This window comes from Rhipicephalus microplus, chromosome 3 (genome assembly GCF_043290135.1).
Source record: "Rhipicephalus microplus isolate Deutch F79 chromosome 3, USDA_Rmic, whole genome shotgun sequence".
NCBI lineage: Eukaryota > Metazoa > Arthropoda > Arachnida > Ixodida > Ixodidae > Rhipicephalus > Rhipicephalus microplus.
Window position 1 is genome coordinate 213,656,889 of NC_134702.1, and position 25,009 is coordinate 213,681,897.

Genomic DNA, 25,009 nt, shown 5'->3' on the forward strand with positions numbered 1-25,009 from the left:
TAACGAACGGTGATCAGTAATTATCTTAAATGGCCTCCCGTAAAGAGAACAACGAAACTTATGTACGGAAAAAACAGCTGCCAGACATTCCTGTTCAGTAACTGTGTAATTGCGTTCAGATTTGCTCAGGCAACGGCTGGCATATGCCACAACATGCTCTGCGCCATTGTGACGTTGTACAAGCACCACTCCTATACCGATACCACTAACGTCCGTGTGAACCTCAGTCGGGCAAGGTGGATTGAAGTGACGCAACAGTGGTGCTGACGTTAGTACAAACTTAAGTTGTGAGATTGCGGCGTCACTCTCTGGTGTCCAGTTGAAGGTTGCATCCTGTCGCAAAATGCTTGTTAGCGGGTACACGATCTCCGCAAATCGTAGAACAAAACGACGAAAACATGAGCATAGGCCGACAAATGAGCGAAGTTCTCGTGCGGACTGCGGTGATTTAAAAGAGCTCACTGCTTCTATCTTGCGAGGATCGGGTCTGACGCCATCCTTGTGGACCAAGTTCGCCAGCACGAGAGTTTGACGTTCGCCAAAGCGACATTTTTTAGAATTAAGAACCAGCTCGGCTTTTTCGATGCAGTGGAGAACAAGACTGAGACGGTTGTTATGTTCCTCAAACGTACGGCCAAAGATCACATCATCAAGGTAGCACATGCATATCTCCGATTTTAGACCACGTAATACTGTGTCCATAAATCTTTGAAAGGTGGCTGGAGCATTACAAAGGCCAAAAGGCATGACATTAAATTCAAATGAGCCATCCGGAGTTACGAAAGCAGTCTTTTCTTTATCATCGGGTTCCATATATTTGCCAATAACCTGACCGCAAATCAAGCGTTGAAAAATAGAAAGCGGCATGCAAGCAATCTATGACGTCATCAATCCGCTGTAAGGGATATGCACCTTTCTTCGTCACAGTGTTTAGACGCCTGTAATCTACACAGGATCTCCAGGAACCATCCTTTTTGCTGAGAATTACTGGGGCTGCCCGCGGGCTGGAGGACTATTGCACGACACTATTTTTCAGCATGTTCTTTACTTGTTAGGCGATAACTTTGCGCTCAGAGGATGACACTTGGTAGGGGTTTTGGCGGATGGGGTGTGCATAGCCGGTGTCTATTCTGTGATAAGCGGGGAACGAGAGTAACTGAAGGGGTGCATCTCTATGTTTGAAGTCGAAAGCAGCAACATGCCGGGAAAGAACCTGCACCAGTGCTTGCCGTTCCGTCGTAATGAGAATCTTGCTGGTCATACCGAGCAATAAATCCTCATTATGGAGAATATCACAAGGAGAAGAAGAGGTGGTGAGGTCCGTAGCTAGTGCTGCTATCGAGCTGCATGAGGCTTCATCGAAGAGAGCTATCTTCATCCCGCGAGGAAGCACAACCGGCGTGGCAGAACAGTTCAGTGCCCACAATGTTGCTACTCCTTTTCTCATGCACACAACAAAACAGGGCACAAGTATGTCCTTCTTAGAACAGTTCTTGCGTAGAGGCCCCACTACGAGGTGAACACAAGCATCATCAACCACTGTGGAAGAGACTCGAACGGGTGTCATGCGCCAAGATGGTGCTATCACTTCATCAATCACACTAAATGTGTTTCTGTCTTCGCCACGGTATTCTTCGGAAAGCGACGGTAGAAACAAATTGTTTAGCGATATTTATCTACTACCACAGTCGACGCAAGCACCGCATTGCTCCAGGAAATCGATACAAAGAATGACATGGTGCGAACAAGGACATAGAACCAGAAATTTCGATACAAATATTTTTCCAGCCAATGAAACACTGACAACACATTCATCAAGAGGGTTAAGCCACTCACCGCCCACACAACGAAAGGTGATTGTATCGTCCCATGGAAACATAACTTTGCGACCTAAGCGGTTTCTGAAGGTGAGGCTCATCACAGACACAGTCGCTCCAGTGTCAACTAACGCCATCGTCGGTATTCCATCAATCAATACATTCACTTTGTTTTTGAGCATAACAATAGGCAGAGGTATATCTTGAAAAGACCATCCGGCGACCTCACCTCCATTGGCCGCGGGTGCTAGTTTCCCGGCGGCGGAGAAGAAGAACGACGCAGAGGAGACGGCGAGCGACGAAAGCGGTTGGATGGTGGCGTCAAACTCCGCTCGAATGCTGGCAAATCACTGCGTCTGGTATCGCGCGGAAAACGGTTCCTTGGAAACAAGTCGGTTGTCCGCAGGTCATATGAAGCACCGGGTCTTGGTGGCGGAGACATGGCTGGTGTCCTTCGTGATTGGCGGCGTTGTTGGCGGCAATACCGAGTGATATGCCCAGTGAAACCACAGTTGTAGCACACAAGAGGGTCACAGTTTATGCTATTTTCATCGGAACGAATCCTGGGCCGCTGCTGTCAGCGAGGAAGTTCGTTATCACACGAAGAACGGGTTTCTGCGACTCTCTGGGATATATTACATTCGTGGTAAGTTGCATCTTGGTAGTAGGGTTGGTACTATCCTTGCCGCAGCGAGACGTTGTCCGGCTGAGAGTCCTGAGTATGAGAATGCGGCTGTGCTTGTCGGGGTCGTGCGTCATAGGCAGGGCCTCTATCGTAGAGACGTGGCTGATACTGAGGTGTGGAATCATAATCCTGAAAGCCCTCCGTCACTTGGTGCGAGGAGAATGAAGCAACGTTTCGCTTGAACTCTGATGGCTGGGGGGATGAGTGCTTGGGCGGTGTGCCACCTGTGCCTAAAGGCTGAGTTCTTCACGTACTATTTGCCGGATTGTTGATGCAAGATCAAGCGCCTGTTTGCTGTCTGTACTCGCGATGGTCGTCACATTGGCTAGCCTGCCGAACTTCGGCGTGATGCGCCTCGTCTTTAGTTGCTCAAAAGTGCGGCAACTGCGAATGACTTCAGTGACAGATGTCAAAGTGTCTTTCGCGATGAGGAAACTAAACATCCTCGGCCGTTCCTTTTAGAATGTGCCCGACTTTGTCTTCCTCAGACATTCTGGCGTCAACGGTCCTACATAGCTTTATGACTTTCACAATTTAGGTCGTGCAAGTTTCACCTGGCTTGAGCGCGTTGCATTTGCGTCTGTTCTGCTCTTTTCTTTTTCGTTGTGGGGTCGCCGAAACGCTCTTTGATTTAAGAAACAAATCTGTCTGACATCGTTAGCGTTTGCTCCCGATTCTCGTACCACATTAATTTAGTATCCGTCAGAAAGAACGCGACGTACAAAAGCTGAGAAGCGGCATCCCATTTGTTAGCGGCGCTCACCTGTTTGTAATAGATGAGCCAAGCCTCGACGTCTTCATCTGATCTGCCGACGAAGGGACGAGCATCTCTCAGTTGTGGAGCCGAACTTGTCGGCGCAGAAGTCGAGAAGGGTCGGTGTTCATCTGCGTTGTGGGACATGTCCAGACCAGATGGATTCGGTGCAAGTTCAGCAATGCGATGGCTCCGTCGAAGAGCTTGCGGTTCAACCTCCGTCTTCGGGTGTCGATTACCCAGCACCTCAACCACAACTGTAACAGTGAACTGTGATAAAATAGTTTTATTTACAGGAGGTGAACGATGGTCGTTCGCGGCAGCACACTGCGATCGTGCCAAGACTCTTCGTCTTTTTCTCCTTCTCTTCTCTACCTTCTACTAGTCCGTTACAATATGATTATGAGACGCCGTAGTGGAGGGCTCCAGAAATATTGACAACGTGGGGTTCTTTAACGTGCGCCCAAATGTGAGCACACGGGCCTACACCATTTCCGCCTCCGTCGGAAATGCAGCCGCCACAGCCGGAATTCAATCCCACGACTTTCGAGTCAGCAGCCGTGTATCTTAGCCACTAGACCACCACGGCGGGGCATTTTCAGGTAGTATTTGCAATTAGATATATAGAAGAAATAAAAAAAAACAGAAATGTCCCAAGCATTTCACACCAAAGTTTATTCTTGATGACATTGTCACATTGTATCATAACCAAATGTAGAAGGAAGTGTTGAAGTGGATGGTGGTGGAGCACTGATTATTCTGCACAATGCGCAGTCATATGCCTGTAATCAGACAGAAGACGAGAAAAGTTTTCCTGATATCCATGAAAAAAGCGACTGCTAAGAATTCATTATAAGTGCCAAGTACTTCGTGTAATATTTATGTTAGCTCCGTTACAACAAAGCGACCACTAAAGGAACCATGCCTTTGGGCTTATCGCTAATGAATATACATTAGGTATATCTAGATGTTACTTTAAAGTTTGTTTAAAATTGTACACACTAGGCCAGGTTGCCTTAAGGTGGCTAAGAAAATAAAGCACACTGCCTATACCCTAATCTTTAAAATGTCAAGCTTGAATCCTTCAATTCTGCGTGGAATTCTGTGCTCACATGGAAGTGGGCACGCTGATTCTCGAAAAATACTATACTCTTAAAAACCACAGGAAAGTCTCAACCTTAAAGATTTAATTTGTGTCTCATCTTGCATTGCTGTGCCTTGCTTTGTAGATTTATGAAGACTTGGCAGGTAGTGTTCATTGACGTATTTGTCGATAACTGAACACCTGAAAAAGTAGGTCAAAAAATCTACTTCATTGCCTTCACCAGTGGCAGCTTAGAAAAAGTTACGTTTTGCCAAAAATTCACAACATCAAGACAGGTTTAAATATTTTTGGTGGTTTCACTGTCATCGGTTTGTGACCACAGAATACCATAATGACCACAAAAATTTCGCAGTACCTTCTTAAGTTTACGTAAAATCATTGTTTGGACCACACCTTATCCCTACCCACGTGATAAACAGATAAATACACCATATATTTGGTAAATTTACACTAGAAGTCAACATATAACTGACAAGCCAAACAAGCCACAGCTGCTTGCATTAGTTAGCACAGTTTTCAACTTCATGACTTGGATGTAACTGTCAGCTGTCAATCATGTAGTGCTTAGAAGAATGCTCCGGCTTGTTACGCCCAAACTTTGTTCCGTGTTAAGCCCTGGCTTGGATTTCTTCAAGATATGCTTTGGTTTGCAAGTTTAGATTGATATCGAAGTTCCTAACAACACTTTATTATGACTTAATTTAGTGAACCGCACTTAGACACAAAATACGAATGAATAAATTCAAATGGTCTGACAAGGATGGGTGTATACGTAAGATTTTTATATCCTCGTCTTTTGAAACAAAGCGGTTGAGCTGCCGCATGACAATGTTATACAAACACATTAACAAACATTCTCATTCTCTCTCTCTACCGACTTCAGTCTGGTCTGAGATGCTGCGGCTTTTGTTGAAAATTAATTTTTCTTCCCTTTCTGCAGAGTGAAGGAGCGAAGGTCACCTGAAATGCAGAATAACAACACTGATCACAGCTTACCATAAAGAATACACAAATCTATCACATCCAGAATGTCCACCATTAACATGCCAAAGCCAGTTACGTGAATGGGCTCCATAAAAAGAAACGATACCTAGCCTAAAGCCTTACGTGCTGGCTTAAAATTTCACGCACAAATTTAGCACTGACCTTGTGAATGTTCACTTCGAATATAATTGGCACATTTATTCACGTAGGATACTGAGCTGCATTTTTTTGTTAATGGCTCACTGCTACACAAAGCTGCATCAATATCAAATTTGCATTATGAAAAAAGAAGGTCTTGCACAATCCATGAAGATTGTATATTATGCGTCACGTAATGCTAGAAAGTACGATGAACCCTTGCACAGGAAACGTAGGAAGAGCCAACGTTTTGACAAATGCATTCATGTGGATTTCTGCTTAAACATTAGGGCGACCACTCATCTTCAAGGAATTATCGGCTATCTAGAGCGCTTGCCAGGCATGTAATAAGTAACATGTGAACGCATTCTGCAGTGGCTTTGTGACTATATTTGTTGGTGCTTCCACAGGAGAATTGGTATGGATGACAATGCGAAGGGAAACGATGCGTTGCATAAGTGAACTGAGATGAATAAAAAAGAACACAAAAAAGGTGCATGTCCGTTTCGTGTTCTTGTGGCATTCGTTTTATTTAATCTATGCAGTGCATTGTTTCACTCCGCTATTTTTTAAACGTTGCGAACTTTTTCCTAGGTCTTAACAACTTATTGAGCATCTTTGTGCACAGTGGTGTGTAAAAATAGCCTCTCTTTCCACTATCAGTCAGCAGGTTTCGCAAGTCGCTGGTTAAAAGGTAACTAAGCGTCATAGTGAAAATGCCTCCCCTTGGAAACATTGGCTCCAGTGACATTGTTCTAGAATTCTATTATTGGTTCGAGCCTCCGTCTTTTGTAGGACATAGCGCAAAAAATGAAGAAGTACGTCCTTAGCTGGCGCTTACAATCGTGCATTCCCGGTACGGCGTTTTTAAACGAATTGTTGCAAGCAAGTTTTCTAGAGGGTCCTGATTTATTCAGCTCAGTAAAAAATGGCTAAAGTTACATTTGTCAAGCACTGTAGATTGAACATCTAATGGTGTTAGCGTGGCGACAGTGACGCCAGTCTGTAAGGGCTACCGAGGTGCTTTTCTCACGACCTTGTAGAACTGACAAGTAGTCAATAGTCAGCTGGGAACTTCACAGCTTTATCATAAGCTGCTTGCGCGCGTATCCTAGTTCTTGATGTAATAAGCCTAAAGTAACCAAAGTCAATCGATATGAACCAAGCTGTAGTATTTGCTAATATTACCATATTCAGCTAGCAGGTGCAAGCCGGTATATCTATCGTAACGAAACAGACTGAATGCGAATATGACTTTTATTTAGTCATAATGATTAGGGTCTACGCAAGACGAGCTAATGTGAGAAGCAAGCTTAGTCTCACTTTTTTCCACAGTGTTCACTTAGATATTTCACATAATAAAGAGCCACACAATTTGTAGGCAGGTGTTATATTTTCACGACGGCATCAGGAAAGTAAATCGCCTGACCTCTTGTCGAGTGACTTTCAAGGTTCTTTAAACCCATTGGGCATTAAAACGCCGATGAACGCCCACTGGACAACCACTTCTGGATGTCTTAGTCGTCCGCTGGTTGTGCGCTAATTGCCGAAAGGCGCACAGCCAACAACCGCAGGACTCTTAAGGCGCGTACTTGTGAGCAATACAGTGGGTGCCCGGCGGCTTTCTAGGACGAATGGGCGGATGCTCATCAGACACTCTTTTTTATTGTTTTCATTACCTTATTTCCACCAGATATCTGTATAGGTAAATCACGGACCATTCATGGATACGTAGTCGAACGTTTATTCTTACAATGCCTGAAAATTTGTGCAGCATTTCATAATCGGGGAAGAGGAAGGGGGGGGGGGGGCTCAAACACAAACACGGGAGAAAACAAAACACAAATGGTGTTTTTGTTGTCTATTTCACTGTGTCCATGTTTGCACGCCACTCTACGCGACTGCCAACTTTACTAATACTAGCATCAATCCGCACTTGGGAAGAAAATCTATAGAAACACGTAGAATAATTATAACGATCGATCTAACTGACAAAGTGAGCCAACAAAATTATTTTTCACGTTTCTTTATTTACACAGAAGGACATATGTTTTTATGCATTGTAAACTGCTATGAACCACATGCCATGAACTTAATACACAAGTCTAACTGACGAAAGCACTGCAAACCTACAACAATAAAATATTCTGCAATACAGTGATAATGAGCAGGACATATTCATAACAAATACATACAACGACTCAAAGTGGCAGTTTTGGCCACCCAATAAAACGTTTGCAGACCATAGATTTAGGAAATAACATCTATTTATGTGAAAGAACTCAAGCGTGCTTTCAAATTGCAAATTTATAGCTGGTCCTGCCATTCGTAATGCATTTCTGAAGTAAGTGGTTTTCAAAAGCATTACTATACTGTTTAAATCACTCAAGACAAGTTGAACAGGATTAGATATAAGTTGCGTAATGTCAAAGGATGCTACAGGTCTTTCACCAAAAGGTAATGAGAGCTCTCAACCCTCATGAGCGAAATGTAATCTCAAACTACCCATCAAATAATTGAGAGATATTTCACTGATCATAACCTATGGGCTTTGATGAATTTTTCTTCAAGCGATCAGTAAAAGGTGGCAGGGTTTCATTGGCTTCATAAAAGAGCACTGCTATAGATGCAGACATACAAAGCCATAGCAGCAAGTCTTGGTAAACAGGGCTGAAAAAGATACTGGCCCAATATTTACTTTAAAGAAAATTTGGAATATGCTAAGCGGATGAATAATTTCGGTTGGTTAGGCTTCATTGGGGTACAAATAACAAGTCGCTGTTCAACAATTTTCATGTTTTCAAGGTTAAATACATACAAAACCACGGATGGAACAATAATCCGCAAGAATATGTCGTGCTGTGATGACCCAGTTGCCACGCACAAGCTGGCAATCAGTGTGCTATCACGTTTCATCTGTTGGAGTTGCCAATAAGACTATAAAACACATCGAACATGAAAGTACATGCATCATTATTCATATTCCGGTGCCACTAAGCCTTACATTCTTCGAACTATGCTTCTTTTCGTTAGAGCACTAAGTTGGAAACAGCAGGCAGTGCCCGCTTGGAATGCACTGACATGAATTGAACTATAGCAACGGAAGCTCACTAGTGACCACCTTGAAACGCACTACAACGCGCAAATGTTTCCACGGGGAAATGTCATAATAACATAAAATGAAAATATAAGCTGAATTGTTGATGCTGACAACCACCTAAAATGTATGCTGAGCGAACAAAAATGAATACAATGCTGCACGTGACGAAAAAAAGCGCAGGGTTTTCGCTGCATGCCAGCCAGCACAAAAGGAAGTGAAATGACAAGAAAATGATCAAGGTTGCTACAAATAGGTATTGCAGTGGGACAAAAATGCTGAACTTGAACTATATGTGGCCCTGATTTGCCGCACAACAGAAACACTGCCACTTATTCTTTTCAAAGAACTAAGGTTAAAAAATCTAAAAGTGCACAGCAGCAAAGCACAGCAATGATGATGTCACTGTTCAGGTGACAGACTATGCATTTTTGGAACTTTACGCACATATAAACAAAGGTATATAAACAGAGCTTTCAGTGTGACAATCTCATTCGATACGTCATTGTTTATCGAGGAAAAACTGATATAATGTGTAAATACAGGCTGAAACAGTGAATATGTCACGTTATATTACTAAAAAGCTATGCTGACTGAAGGAAAATAAATACAGCGGTACACATGACTACAAAGAACAGAGTATTTCTACTAACAAACACCCAGAGAAATGGTAAATCTACTGACTAGAAGGGATGATAATGTTAGCAACAATAAAATGTAAACTGAGACAAAAAGGCTAAACATGAATTATGTGCCGCACTGACTAGCAAACAACTTATGACAATTTAAGATTAAATGTCGAGAAGTTTGCAGGTGGAAAGCACAGCATGCATACGATGTCACTGGGCTGGTGGTAGCCAATATATGGGTGGGTCCGAAAGGTTGACGCTTCTTGTTATCGGGAAAGCAGCGCGACGCTGAGCGTTCTAGTGGGTCAACAGACTTCCGGTATAATACGAAAGGAATACCAAAGCGTAGATGACGCAGGCCGTTTTCAAAACTCGATTGAGACAATGGGACGCCACGTTTACCCAGAGAGGTTGAAAGACTGGGTTCGTCTTTGAAAAACTGCCCAGGACGTTAGTGCTATACTCGTATTCTATTCAGCTGGAGCTGCACTTCTCGCTGTAAACACAAAGGTTGTTGCTACCTGTTGCTATTTTTTTTCACGCCTTGTTCTCACTCGGAAACTAAAATGTGACACAGGTGCCACAAATTACTGTCAATTGAAGACAGGTTACTTTGCACATAAATCTCATGGTAACGTTGCGGGGTCAGCACACGGCCCTTGTGCGAGTTTCGACTTTTTTTCATGAGACCTCTTGCGTGCACGCGCTGTAACTTAATCTTCAGGTGCAAGTAAATGCCTAAAATTCTGAGCGTGCTTTTGCTTGGTCACATCTGTATGAAGAGAGTTGACGACCACTGCAAACAATGTGTTGATAAATAGCCACGCGAAAAAAGAAAACAGCTTCCACAATACATAAAACACACAGCGCGCCACTGTATCGGGACTGTCACTGGTTGTCACGGATTACGGCCTGCTGCTGGGGGCGATGAACTGAGACATGAATCGGTTGACAACAAACAAAATCCAATCAATAAACACTCTTGGAAGTCTAACATAATACATTAAAATGTACGCCATGAATATAAATAATACCAAACCAAACCTACAAACGAATCCTTTCACAAACAAAACTGCCCTAAACAATGGCATCCCTACCCTCCGATTCCACTCATGACTCAGGCCTATCTCACTTTTCACCGCTGATCTTGCCGCCAATGTCCTGATTGGTCGTGTCTTCGACGGGGTTCTCGGATACTCTACGAACGTCCCCATCCGTGCCGCTGCCGACGTGGTCTCCCGTCGTCGTGGCGGAAGCCTCCAAGACTAAGCATAGTGACCGTAGGCGTTACCTGGTGCTGCGCGCTGATGTGGCCACCTGGAGACTGTCTTCAGCGGCTTGCGCCAGGAACGTCGGTGGTTGCTGTGCGTGGCTGCTGAATCCCGAGCAGCTTCTTTCGCAGAAGATCGAGGTCTCCTACCACTTCTCAGCTCGCACGCGTTACAAGTTGCCTATTCGTAAAATTCGTAGTCTGTCGAACCACCTAGCGGAATACCGGAGTGCCCTCTCAAGAATGTTCAGTAGGCAGACGCTCCCTTGTTCGGCAGTGCTAGCCTCGGTGTTCACGCGCTAGCAAGAAACGAACACAAATCACTGTGTATGTTGCGTGCATCAGTGAATATACCGGACTGCTCGCGACACGATAAATCTAATTCGTTGTTGCGAGAGGCGAAGTTATCAGGAAAATACGTGGCAATTTGCGCTTTCGATTACAGCCCACAGAGAACACATATCATCGTCGTGAGATTTTCTGCAGTCACTTTGAACAGTTAAATGTTAGCGTCAGACCATTCTAGTTAAAACTCGCCTTGTTTTGCGTGCGTTCAGTATTCGTCAGTGCTTTTGTAGTGCATGAATCCTATAACATTCATTGAAGCGGAAAGTAGCACAGGCTCGCGATTTGCGTTTTCAAACCTTGACCTACACTGTGCCGCTTGTTTTTTTTGACGTTCATTGATAGATGGCAGCCCACTGCTAGCGACTCCTTTCTTACTGGATATTGGATCGGAATGATTTCCACAGTGTCCGCACCGGCGCACCCCCAGATAAACAGGGTGAGTGACGCTTTGTGGGTGTTGTGCATGGTGGATGACACGCTGTGGATGCTATCGAAGTTGTTTGGCGGAGAGAATTTCTCAGATCACTTTCAGCAGTAATATTCGAAGAAACTGCCTTGACATAGAGGATTTTTCACTGGACGTAGGTGGTTGTCGACGCGCTGAAAGTGAGAAAGACGATGAATGATCAGCTGCTAGCTCACAAGCAGAGATTTGCACTTCACGTCCCGTCATGCGTTAATGTTTCTTCACGCTGATAAGTCGCTTTGAATATATTTATTGTGTAATATCCTTCAGCGATCTTAAATTAAAAGCATACATTTTCTTGTGCATTGAATGTATCCAAATTGGAGTGGATATTACAAAGCGCCGCATGCCACCTACACGCTTGAGCTCGACCAGCGAAGCGAAATGGTTAGAGCAATTGAATATGCAGTTACGACTACAGTCCACGCTAAATTCTCCTGCACTTCACCGGTGCCGTTCGAACGACGTCATTGTTTGACAAATTTTTGCAATTTTGACGTTGCGAAAAGCATAAGCGTGTCGATATTCTTGTTCTGATCGCGCCTATGGAACCTGCAATACCGGAGTGAAGGGAATTCCGCAATGTTAGTCTGATCATGCCTGTGACAAAAGTGCTACTTAGTGGTAAGTTAAAGGCTTGTGTTCTGTTGAAGAGGCAGCTGCATGATGCTTACAGCGCAAGTAACGACGACAGCGTAATATGTTTGCAAAACATCGCTACGTTAAACGTTCGTTCTTGCGCAGCCACGACGCCGCGGTACTCACTAGTGGCCTATAACTGTGGCAAATCCGCCAGGCAGACTCCGCATTAATGATCACGGAGTGCCGTTCAGTCCATGCGTGAATTCTACACTTCGCGCAGCTTTCTGTGCCACGCACAGGATTGCGCAAAGCATCGTTGATACATGGTCGATCAGCGGGCACCACTACCCTTTGCACTGCGGCAAGAAATGATGTAGCGAACATTTAGCAGTTTCTATCGGTTGGCAAAGCACTTTGATTCGATACTTATTCATTGGATGATCAATTGTTGATCTGGTAAAAGCGGCATTTGGAGGAGTATGTTCATGCGTCTTATCTTTTTATGCGATTTCACGGGTTGATCACTCTACAGCCATCTGGGATTGCACGGCACGCCACCGATAGGCCGTTAGAATTGCGACGCTCTTCTGACGCTCTTGTCGCCAGTGCGCTTGCTGACAATGTGACTTTCTCCTTCCAAGTCCACCTCTATAATCCTAGCTTGTCGCTGCTCGCGTGTCAATCGCAGCTTGGGACATGCGCCGCGGGCCTCGCTGTACGGTGCGGGTGCTCGTGCATTTCGAATCTTGTCCGTTCCTCCTTCTCTTCTTTCGTCCTTCGGGCTTTTTCTCGTGATATACGCGCCCTTTCAAAGAATTTTTCTCACAAAACTGCTCCTTGCAAGCGTAATCCGATGCCCAAATTTTGATCTGTGAGTTTTTGTACTCGTTTGTCTTTTATTCCCTCTTCAATTTCACTCGCAATGGTCATAAGTGACCACAATACACTTTGAGGCACCCACATCATCACATAATGCACTACATTGCTTAGTGTTCACTTGTTTATAACCCGTACGTTTACGTGACTATACTCACAACAGGAATGATTACAAATAACAGGCAACACTCACTTTTGAAATATGTTAACAAATTCTGTGTACAAAACTCAACAGGACTCTAAACTAAACGGAAGTCGTCTATTGGTCCGCAAAACCGACTTTTGAAGAATTATCACAGATTTTTTGTACCAAAATTAACTTCGACGGGAGTAGTCTATTGATTCACTGAAAATTTATTTCATTTTATCATCTATTTTCCCCCAGAAACCAAGCATTACATTTACAAGGTATTCTTGAAACCATGCTTTTTGATATTTCGTGTCTTTTCTAGATTCTTTCTATGCCTATTGGCAACCCGCGTCTAAGACGCTTGACACTGCAGCTGATGCTTCTGTTTATTGTACTCCAATGCCTCTTCGAATCAACTTTCATATGCTGTGTACGGGGCGGGAATAACGGTGCAAAGGGCCCAGATCTCCTCGCCGCGCCCCCATTCTTTCCCACTTTGTCATGTGGTCATGCTCAAGACTTGACGCTTCTTAGATTTAGCAGCAGATAACACAAGCCATATTTATTCTAAGCCTCTCCAGATTGTCTGTTTTAATCTTGGCGTTTTCTTTCTTGTGAAGCACGTCGAGATATTGTCATCGTAATGATAACTGTATCAGGAGACAAAGTAAATGGACGGCATTGAGATTTCTCTGGTTTGTTGAATCGTATAGAAAGAAGACTGAACTGTGTGAGAGGTTAAACCGAAAAGCTACCTGCGCTTTGGTTGCACTCGTCTTGACGTATAGCATTGTTTACGCTTAATTGAAGAAAGTAAATCGTCCCTCAAAAATCAAGGAGCGCCTTTGTAAAAAATAGCTTCCTTTATATTGTTCAGGTTCACTGATTCGGTAGCGCACCCTTTGGTTACCTACGTGTGAGGACTGCGAAATTGACAGGTGGGCCTTTTCTAGAAACTGTTCCCACCTTCTTAATACGTAGCCAATAATGTAGCTACTTTTGATTTCATAAAACAACACACATTTAGTCTAAAACAGCGATTCGATATAGTGCTGATATGCATATTGTCACAACGCAGAAACAGCAGCACTTGGATGCAGGACAACTCGCTTATTTATACGAGAACAATGAGAAAACAGATCGGTTGGAAACCTCCTTTTTCTCTCTCACTGCGCGTACTCTTCTTGTTCTTTTGGTACTGCATAGTCAATGCGGCATTTGCCTTCCTCAAGAGAGGATTGATTGATTGATATGTGGGGTTTAACGTCCCAAAACCACCATATGTTTATGAGAGACGCCGTAGTGGAGGACTCCGGAAGTTTGGACCACCTGGGGTTCTTTAACATGCACCCAAATCTGAGCACACGGGCCTATAACATTTCCGCGTCCTTCGAAAATGCAGCCCCTGCAGCCGGGATTCGATCCCGCAACCTGCGGGCAGCAGCCGGTTACCTTAGCCACTTGGCGACCGCGGCGGGGCATCCAGAGAGGATCGTCCCAATGCTTTACTACAAAGGGCGGTACAGTAGATGTAAGGTGCAAATCAGTCCGAACGATAGGGCTTCATTCGCACAACGTGCACGATTACTGGTTTGTGCAGGCAATTTCTTGACAGGCTGTCAGGAACTACCACGTAGTTAACGTCACCCGGGCGTTGTACAGCTGTGTAAGGGCCAAAATAGCTCTTCAGCAATTCTTCAGAAAGACGCCGGTGGCGGATAGGACTCCATACCCACACTCACCAGGCTGATAGACGACGTGTCGGTACCGCAGATTATAATATTGGACGTCGTAATTCTGCTGCTTAGTCATTTGGTCGTGCGCAAGCTGTTTCACTTCTTCTGCTCGTTGAATAAAAGCTGCAGCGTCCAAATTGGTATCATTGGTTTCGTTAGTTAACATGGTATAAACTATCGTCATCACTTCACGGCCTTATGAAGAAGACCAAACGGGGTTCTTCTTGTAGTTTCTTGCTGTGCTATATTATAGGCGAACGTGATGTACGGTACAATGTCGTCCAACTAAACAAGTCGGCAATAGTCTTGTTGAGGCGTTCGGTTATGCCTTTTGTTTGCGGATGATAAGAACTGGTTTTGGGATGGGCTGTTCCACTGAGGTTAAGCACTGTCTTCAAGAGCGTGGATGTGAAGGCGGTACGTCGATTCGCTATTTGATCGATGGAGCACCGTGTCTCACAACAATATTTTATATAAAGTGTCGTGCCCTATCCATCGTACAAATCGTTCCATTAAACCTGCAATAAAGTCAATCTGGTGCAAAATAATAAAATTCACTGCTACTAGTGTAGTGCATATGTGCATAGTTTGGTTACGATAGTTTGCCGCTAGGTACTTAGCAGCTGTGAATGTACCAGTTTTTATATGCGTTACCGACATTTACACAGCCATAAGCACAAATCGTGAAGCACAGTGAGCGCTGAAGGCACGAAATGAGCTCTTAGAGCACAGCAGACACACATAATTTGATATGCTGTTAACCATAAACGAGAATGTATAGCTGTATTTTTCATGCTGCAGTTTAAGGCATTGTTTTAACATCCTTTGTCTCTCTCCTCCTACGAGTGTACCGCAGCAGGCTATATTACACCATCAGGTTGATTTCTCTGCTTTTCCAATCAAGGAGTATTTAATAACTAGGTGAATAAAGAGAGCATGAAACGATTTTTAAATTCTCTCAGCTGTTAGGCAAAAACATCATACTGCTTGCACCATAAATTAGGCATCGTTCCTCGCATCAAGGCAGCAATGTGCAATATCACTGCATCTCTCTCAGCACGGCCTTTCTTCCTTAAGAATTGCTGTAGGGGGCCAACAGGGTGTTTCAGTCTAAATCGTCTAACTCCAAGTCAATGCTGGCAACAGTAGTGCTCTCGCTGATATCAGCAGTGGTTTTTTATGTGTCGCGGCAGGCGAAATGTGGAATTTCGCATTCAGCTGAACGAGGTGTCATGACAGTAACAGTTGTTCTCATTTACTCTGTTTTATACTAAGAATCTGCATTGCTTGAGAATGATCACAGATAAGCATAATCACAAGCAGCATGGTGTTGCCTTTTAGGAGGACATTTTGATTGCTAGTGCGTCGATCCTGGCGTTAGGAGAGAAAGATCCCGACTCTTACTGCAACAGCAAGGTGGCACAACATCACCTGCCAGTTGCCTTACATCATTTCTTTGCTATACAAGTCTCAAATGTCTAGATATACAGCCTACAATAAGGCTAGATAAAGTAGTATTTCAATGCGTTTCAGAAAAGAAGCCTTAAGATGGACAGCACCATACACTTATACTTCAATATGGAGCGCATTTTAAGAAAGGCAGACAATGCTCGCTGTCCAAACGGATCGTTCACGGGTGCCCACAAGAAGTGGAAGCGAGCAGTTTAAGACTCGTTTGGCAAAACCACTTCAATCTGTAGTGATTGACATGTTTATGGCGCCCTGCTACATCACAAACTTGCACAGATTTAAAATCAGCGTTCACTTGATCTATGAGACATGCTTCACAGACTCAATGTATTTGTACCGAACCATCCCAATCGTTTAAGGGTCCCTTTAACAGCTAAACCTAAATACTATCTGTGACCCTGTGACAACTACTACAATTCATAAAGAAGGACTCCCTCCCAGTTTATGAGTTTTTCACATTTTAGTGCAGCTGTGATTTTGGTGTGATGTTGACTATTGAATCCAGACATGCATCAAGTAGCACAACAGCGAGCATAATAGAGTGAAAGTGTACTAAGACATTTAAAGACACTTACATATCGAAGGAAACACGTATATCGTTTTCGTGGTCTGGCCTGCCACAAGCCATCATACTGCCTCCTGTAACATGCTCAAAAAAGAATAGAGTGAGAGAGAGGCCTCTACACGATTTCGAAGACAAGTCGGGACTTCACTAAATATATGAAAACTGGACAAAATACCTCTCTAGAAGTTGATGCGCAGTGTCTCTCACTGTCCATTTGTGGGCGCACTTGAATTTATGATAAGTCGGGTATAGTGTCTACAGGAGAGACATCTATATACTCATCGAACGTCTTGTCTAGTATCGGTGAATGGTAAAGCACAATTGTATTGGCTATGTTACACAAGCCGCATACATTGTGGGGTCTGTTACACGAGCAGCATACGTTGTGAAAATGCAAAAGCATAGTCGTGCTTTCGGTTTAGAAAGCAGTAAAGCAATATCGTCCTGGATGTGCTATATGCAAGCAAATAAACATATGCTTGGCGAGCGATCCTTTACCATACACTAAACTAATTGGCACACTGTGTGAATGCCCCTAAAGGGCTTGCCACACATGAAGCTTTTGATTGCAGGGGAGCACAAGATCCCATTAGAAAATGCATGGCCTGGATTCTCGCGACTTACATGACAAAAAAAAACTAGCAGATCGCATGCACAATGGGAATCGATAATATGAGAAGCAGAACCTAACAAAACGGTGATGAGAGCAAAGCGACGCAGGCAAGTAGAGAGGTCTGCAACCCGCTGCTCGTCGCTGGAGGTTGGAACGGGAGCAATCTGTCTTCTTGTCGGTGCTAGCCACACTGTTTCACGTCACATGAAACAGTCTTTAGGAAAATAAACATTACTCATATATATCGCGGAGAGCCTTCGTCAAGAAGTCGGCGGTTAATCTGCACAATGTTACTTCAAGGCTCACTGTTAACAAACGAACCAAAGAATACGTCGACCTGCCTGAAACGAGCTTGCCGTCCGGTCCACCCTGCCGCCGAGAACTGGGCACACGTTGATTGCCTGCTTGAGCGCGCTGAGGGTGGAATCTTCAAGTACGTAGGTCCGTGCTCCACCAATGTGCGGTAGACTAATTAGGCAGCGTGGCATTGCACGTAAAAACGCACACACGGAATCGCTGGCACCTTCAGAGAGCTGCGCCCAGCAATTTCGCGCGGGAAACCCCATCATGTGACCAGTGTTGCGAAATCAGAAATACAAAGCCCACCAAAGGAGCCCGAAAAACCCACTAAAAACGGGAAATAAATATCTAAACGCATACAATAGGTTGTTCCTTTCAAGAAACTTTTTCAAATCATTTAGGCTCAATATGATTTCTTTTAACTTAGAGAAAAAAGATGAACGTTGAGTAACCCAGGTTATCTCGTAGTTTTATACAATGGTACTTGAGCAAGGTTTCGTGTACTAGAATTATTCTGATAAAATATATGTTAAAGCAAGCATTTCTCAGTAAATCCGGCCCTCATGTTACCGTGAACAAAAACAATAAGAACATTGAAGTCCACACCGACACGCTACTAATGGAGGTTCTTTCCGTCATCCATGCGTTATTATTTTATTCCGTGTCCCTGTTTATAAGAAAAAAAAATAATAATTTTCTGAAAATGTCTTTCATTTATAGCTGAAGAGTCCGGTCCCCATACAAGAACTCAAGGCTGTCCAGGAGGCCCACGATGCGGCGGTGAGGCTAGGCCTCCCCTTCTTACGTGGGAGCGGCCCGCGATCCTACCCCTGTAAAATGGGAGGGGGATCCTTCAGGATCCAAATAAAGTTTTTCACCCATCCATTCATCTTCAAGATAGACGCAGCGGATGTAGTAAATCACATTTATTTTACAAAAAAAAAGAAATAGCATATCCACGGAGCGAATGATTATGAGTGGGGTGAAGATTCGGAGGGTTGTATTGGTAAACCGGGAATCGTCTGTCTGTCTGTCCTTCCGTCCGTCCGTACTTGCTCAGTGAGTAAAGAACTAGGTGGTTACGTATCAAGAGAGACATGCAAAAATGTACTCTGCTTAGTTGTAACGCTTCATTCAAGGATGCACTGGTGCTCCCATAGTTGTTGCAGCTTAGCAGAGTCAGTTTTTCACATTGCGCTGCAATGGCTGCAATTTTTTCGTCTCGCACATTTAGAGATTCCAGCAGAGGCACGTCTTTAAGAAACCGCACAGCATTCCCAACTTAGAGCAGTGAAACTTTGTTCAGCAACCGCACATTAGAGATTCCAGCAGAGGCACGTCTTTAACAACCCGCACAGCATTCCCAACAAAGAGCAGTGAAACTTTGTTCAGCAACCGCACATTTTCAGGTAAACTCTGCTGAAACTGTTTCAGCAAAAGAGAGAGAAATCTGACACACTACTTGCCAAATGGACGTTCAGCTTTAAAAAAAAAAAAAACACGCTTACTGAGTTCTTGTTTATCTTGCCATTTTCCCCGAATTAGCACCGTAATAATCTTACTGTACTTTGTAAACTACCCTGCTTTGATCGCTGGCAGGTGTGCGGGCTTAGCTATCACGTGTCCTAAGGTTCTCAGTAGACCCAAGGTTCTCAGAAGAGAATGTCAAAAAATAACTCGGGTGGTGACACCACCTTCACATTTTCGCACCAAACACCATGACGTAAGAAATTCTGAAGGAGCCCACAGGGTCCTGTCTAGCTTGCTATCAATAAAAATGGTGTAGACTGTAGTCTGTGGGAGCCAGAGACTTAGCATAAGACGGTAAGGAAAATTTATTCGAGCCAATGCCACCAAAGTAGTGTACTAGAACACTGTGATGAAAGTACCGAAAATATATTTTGAATTTTTTTCACGTGAAGTGCGCAGATTTTGTCGCGCAATTTAAAAATGAAGCTTCAACAATTATTTTCTCTGCCAATAATGAATTTATCAGAGTGAACCGCAAGAAATGAGAGTTCTCAAAGTGTCCTTTAGTGTGCCTTTAAACAGCTGCCAGTAAATGCTTGAAAGAATAATTTCGCAACTTTTTATCTCCTCAATAGTTTTAGGCTGCTTTTACACTGCCATTCTTGCTCCCTGGCATTTGGCAACCCTGTTCGACAGTCTTTGCCAGGAAGGATCTCAAATTGAGGATGCTGCAAATGCAATGCCCTGTTCTTGATTGGTGCTGTTTAGTGGGAGCGTTGCCCTTTATATGTGTTATAGCTGTTTCAAGGCCCGAACAACGCCAGCCGGCTGGCAACGAACAATAACAACAATGAGCGTTATGAAACAGTGAACCTCGATGGATGGATATGTGGGGTTTAACGTCCCAAAACCGCCATATGATTATGAGAGACGCCGAAGTGAAGGGCTCCGGAAATTTCGACTACTCAGGGTTCTTTATGTGCACCAAAATCTGAGCACACGGGCCTACAACATTTCCGCCTCCATCGGAAATGCAGCCGCCACAGGCGGGATTCGATTCCGCGACCTGCGGGTCAGCAGCCGAGCACGTTAGCCACTAGACTACCACGGCGGGGTAAAACAGTGAACCTGTGCGGTGCTTTTCGCGCGTGAAGGTTTGGCGAAAAAGGAAAAAAAAACGGAACTTTGACTGGTTTTAACTGCTAATAATGAACCAGTGTTAAGGAAACATATGGCATAAGAGTTCCAGAGTGCTTTTTGTCAATCAAAACAGGGCAGCTATACACACACACATTCAAAATTGTTCAATTAATAAGCATTGCTGCATTTTTTTGCGTCATAGGAGATGAATTTTAATTTGCGAGGTAAGTGCATCCTGCAAAGTGCACTTCCTCGTCACAACAGCGCGAAAGCGCTTTATTGCGCGTTTTTGCTCGCCGTCTCCTTATGTGAACACGGAAAAGTGCGGACTGTTAGTGGGACAGGCGGGGCACCGGAGCTAATTGAGCAGCCGTGCTGTGCGGAATTGCGGAACAGCATGAGCGTACGCAGGGTCTCTTTTTCGGTAGGTGGGGGGGGGGCAAAGGTTCTTTGCAGTGCCTCCCTCCTTTTCAGATCAATGGATGGGATTAACATTGCGCCCCCTCTCCCGGGATGCACTACCCCTTCTCCGTATTAAGTCAACATGCGGGCTGACTTTGCACCCCTCTTTTTGGCGATTACTAGTTGGGTGGCCGCGCCCCACGATGCCCCTCTCGGGCGCCGTTTTCAAATAGGGGGACACGTGAGTGAATAATGATGATGATATGTGCATGGGGTTGACGGTTGAAAACCAAATCATGATTACGAGAGGTGCCGCAGTTGAGGGCTCCGTGAATTTCGACCACCTGGTGTTCTTTAACGTGCACCCAAGTCTGAGCACACGGGCTTAGAGCATTTTCGCCTCCATAGAAAATGCAGGCGGTATTCGATCTCGCGACCTGCGTGTCAGCAGCTGAGTACCTTAGCACCTATATCATCGCATGGGACCATGGACGGTGAAGAATGAAATGATTTGGGTGGGGAAGAATAAAATGATTTCGAAAATTCCCGGCGTAAGCAGTGAAAATCACCTTGAGAGCAGTAGAGCAAGAGAGTTGACGAAGAATAGTCCTCACCGGGTGCCAGTCGGGGTATTGCGTGCACCTCGCAAACGTTTTCTCACGCCGATCATACTTGCTTGACCTCTGCAAGTGACAAGGGGGGAGGGGGAGCCATATACGTAAAATCACAAAAATTGTCGTTCGACCTTGATGTTTGGATGATCACGCACCCCTGTAATGTAAGCCCAGTATATATTATCTTACAGGCAACATTCACCACTAATAATCAGTGCAGGACTGCCAACAACACAAGCATCTCGAGTTAGCAAATTTGTTGTGAGGGGTCCTTAATTCTTACTTGAAAAATATTCATGCGTGAAGGTTTTTGATCCAAGTCACAAAATGGAATTAATTGAGTTTAGCCTCACAAGTCATATTTGTATACGCTGAATTAGTCATAAAGGAGTGTTTCTCAAGATAAACTACTTATCTTTTCAGATGCCAGGAGTACGGTTCTTTCGTTGCTCCGGTGTGCCTCTACCCACTTTTCCTTAAAGGCACTATTTAGGCACCTACGCACTGCCCATGGACATGAACCAAACGGGGTGTGTGGCTTGGGTGGCTGCATCGAAACGTTCCGTCGGTTCTTTTCATACAAGAGGCATGTGTACAGGAAACATGCTGCCCACATAGAAGGTATAGGCACTCGTGACAGCACGCAGATGATGATGGCACAAGTCTGTACGAAGCAGCACCTGCCATACCTCATGATGAAGAAGTGAGACCAATTGTGCCAGTCAAACTACCTGAGGTTGTCAGGTCTCCAAGAAACTATGGCTATCAACTGGCAGCACTTTTGATTAAATGTAAGTAAGGGAGGCGGCTACCCGAATCCACAGTGCATGAATTAGCCAACGATGTGATTCATTTTGTTGAAGCCATCGCAGACCATCAGCAAATGCTATCTGACAACGAGGCAGCTGACAACTTGCAAGAAATTTGCAAGGACCAACTTGACCAGCGGCGGACAAGATGTGGCCGTACAACTGACTGGAAGGCACATTTTCCTCTTGTTGAATCCCGAACGGTAGTGTTGCATGGAACTGACACCATGGAATACGTTCCTCTTTGTGACGTACTAAAGGTAATGATTGAACGTTCGAAACTGTCGAATGAGCGTAATAGTTACTCAACGGATGGTTACATGCATTCGGTGTTTGATAGAAGTGCATTTGAAAATCATGAATACTTTGAGGGTGATACCAGCAAACTTTGTTTACAAATCTACAGTGTTGAGTTTGAAGTGTGCAATCCGTTAGGTAGCAAAAGGAGAAAACACAAAATGGCAGCTTTCTACTTCTCCGTGCTGAATTCTGGGGTGAAGTTTCGGTCAATTCTGTCAAGAATTTACTTCTTGCTCCTTGTCAAAGATAAGCATGTTGCCACTTACGGTTTTGCCATGACTCTTCAGTCGATTTCAATGCAATAGCAAGCCATGATATCATCGTGAATGGAAACCTTTTGAAGGGATCTGTTCTAATCTCTACTGGTGACAATTTATCTAGCCATAGAATTGGATGCTTCAAATGTACGTTCAGACAGGGAAAAACTTGTAGGTACTGCATGGGTGTGCGAACCGAAGCTGACTACAAACACTTCGAAGGCGATTTCTCGCTTTGATCGACAGCAGGTCACAAGCTTCACTTGAGTATGTTGAATGCAGGGATGCCCACTTTGTCGCTATATGGAGTCAGAGAGCCATGTGCTCTTTCCTTCCCTGGCTTTGATCCGACACTGCGTCTTCCGCCAGATAATATGCCTGATCTGCATGAAGGAGTCAAACCTTTTGCATTGCATCTCCATGATTTGAACAACAATTCTTTTCACTTGGTGATTTGAACAAAAGCATTTCAGAGTGGCTTTATGATCCTCATCATATCCGCAACCCATTTTGAAGCATATCTTCAAGGAAATGCGGTATTCAAGGCAACACAAGCATATTGCCTATTTCGCAAACTAACCTTGCTTATCGGTGAGCGAGTTCCTTTAGACGATGCAGTCTGGCAGCTTTACCTACTTCTCAGAGAAATAGTTGAAACTGTCATGAGTCACAAAATTCCAGTTGAATATATTGCTTACTTGCAAAGAAAGACTCATTTCTTCAGTCTTGCCTTCAAAGCCGTGTTTCCGTCAGCAAAAATTTCATGTAAAATGCATTTCTCCTACACTACCCTTCACAAATTCAATTCAAAAATTTGGACCATTGAGTCAGCTATAGGCAATGCGATTCGAGTCAAAGCACCATATTTTAAGGATATTGCTCAAAAAATACACAACTTGAAAAATATTTTTCGCAGTCTTGCAACCAGGTGCCCGTTTTTGCAGTGTTTTTTGTTCAGCACAGGGGATGACAAAGCAACTCCTCATAGTACAGGTGCGCGGTACGTACTGAATGAGCACCTACGTTGCTGTATTGCAGATTTCATTACTCAGAATGACTTTGCTTGCAGAAACGCAGTGGTTGTGAAATCTGTGACTGTTGATGGCAGGACATGCAGTGAGGGCTGCTGTCTAGCCAAAAGTGTTCCACTTGATGAACTAGCAGAATTTTCGCTTGTGTCTCAAATATTTTATGCGAGCGAAGTGCTGCTGGTTATGGCTAAACAGCTTGAGTCTGTATATTTTGATGAGCACTTTCATGTGTATGTTGTTAGTGACGTAGAAAAGTACAGCGTTCAAACTTCTTTTTCAGAGTTTGAAGTAGAGCCATTGTACTTGCATGAACACAAGGGTCGAAATGTCGTTAGCCCGCGCCATTCGTTGCTTTGAGCATATCGAAATAACTTATTCATGCAAAACTATAAATAAGCACTTCCACATTACTTTGACATTACTTTGAAGGAGTTCCACATTACTTTGAAGGAGTTCCACATTACTTTGAAGGAGTTCCACATTACTTCCACATTACTTTGAAGGAGTTCTTACACACATTTTAGGCATACAAAAAGAGAAATTTTTTATTTGCGTGGCATGTAGTGTGAAAGCTCTCCACACAGCGGAGCCAATAAACATACATATTACATTTTAGTTAGAGTTGAAAGCTTTCACCATGTGGCATCTACAGGACAACAACACCGAAATGCGATTTATTGTGAACAGTCAGCAAGATCCACTGTGTCTGCTAACTCTTCCGTTTTTTATGCGGGCAAAACTGGTGTTGGCGAGGCTCGACGATGATTCACTCATCATTGTTTACGTGCATCACGTACAGCTTACAGCAGAATCAACAAAGCTGCGGATAGTACATCCGGGTTGCTGCTCCCCATCACCACTCGAGCACACTCCCGACAATAGTGAATAATTTGGTGAACTACCCTAGAGCCCCAAAAAACAATAGTTTTTTTGTACAGACAGACTAAACTATAGAAGCTTCAATATTATTGTACAAGGTTGTGAAATACATACATGTATGGTTACTGCTGTTTCTGTGCAATTACTGGCATGCAATAGTGTTGCGTAATTAGGTAACATATGACCATATATCTGTCGTTGTGCTCAGAAAGTACGTATTTTTGAGGTCACCTACAGTCATTTTTTCGCCTTCTAACTTAAATATAATAAATTTTTGTATTTCATAGCTTCTTGATCTATGGCATCGTATGTTTTCCTTGTATCTGTACGTAGCCTGTATACTTTGTTTTTGAGGTGCTCTAATGTAGGATGCTTGTTAATTGATATGAATATTCACTTTTGATTTGATCAAATGATCTTGAATATTTTGTGAGTTTGATATACTAATATTTTTTGTATTTTTTCCTGGTGTGCTTGGATATTTAATGAATAATCGTTTTTCGGACCTTCAACTTGCCTTTAGCTATATGTTCGTTAAGTGT

At 43.8% G+C, this 25,009-nt stretch overlaps 1 pseudogene; it reads left to right on the plus strand.

Moving 5' to 3' along the window:
- The first annotated feature begins 11,218 nt into the window (after positions 1–11,218).
- LOC142803134 (uncharacterized) lies at positions 11,219–22,605 on the plus strand (annotated as a pseudogene).
- The last annotated feature ends 2,404 nt before the right edge of the window (positions 22,606–25,009 follow it).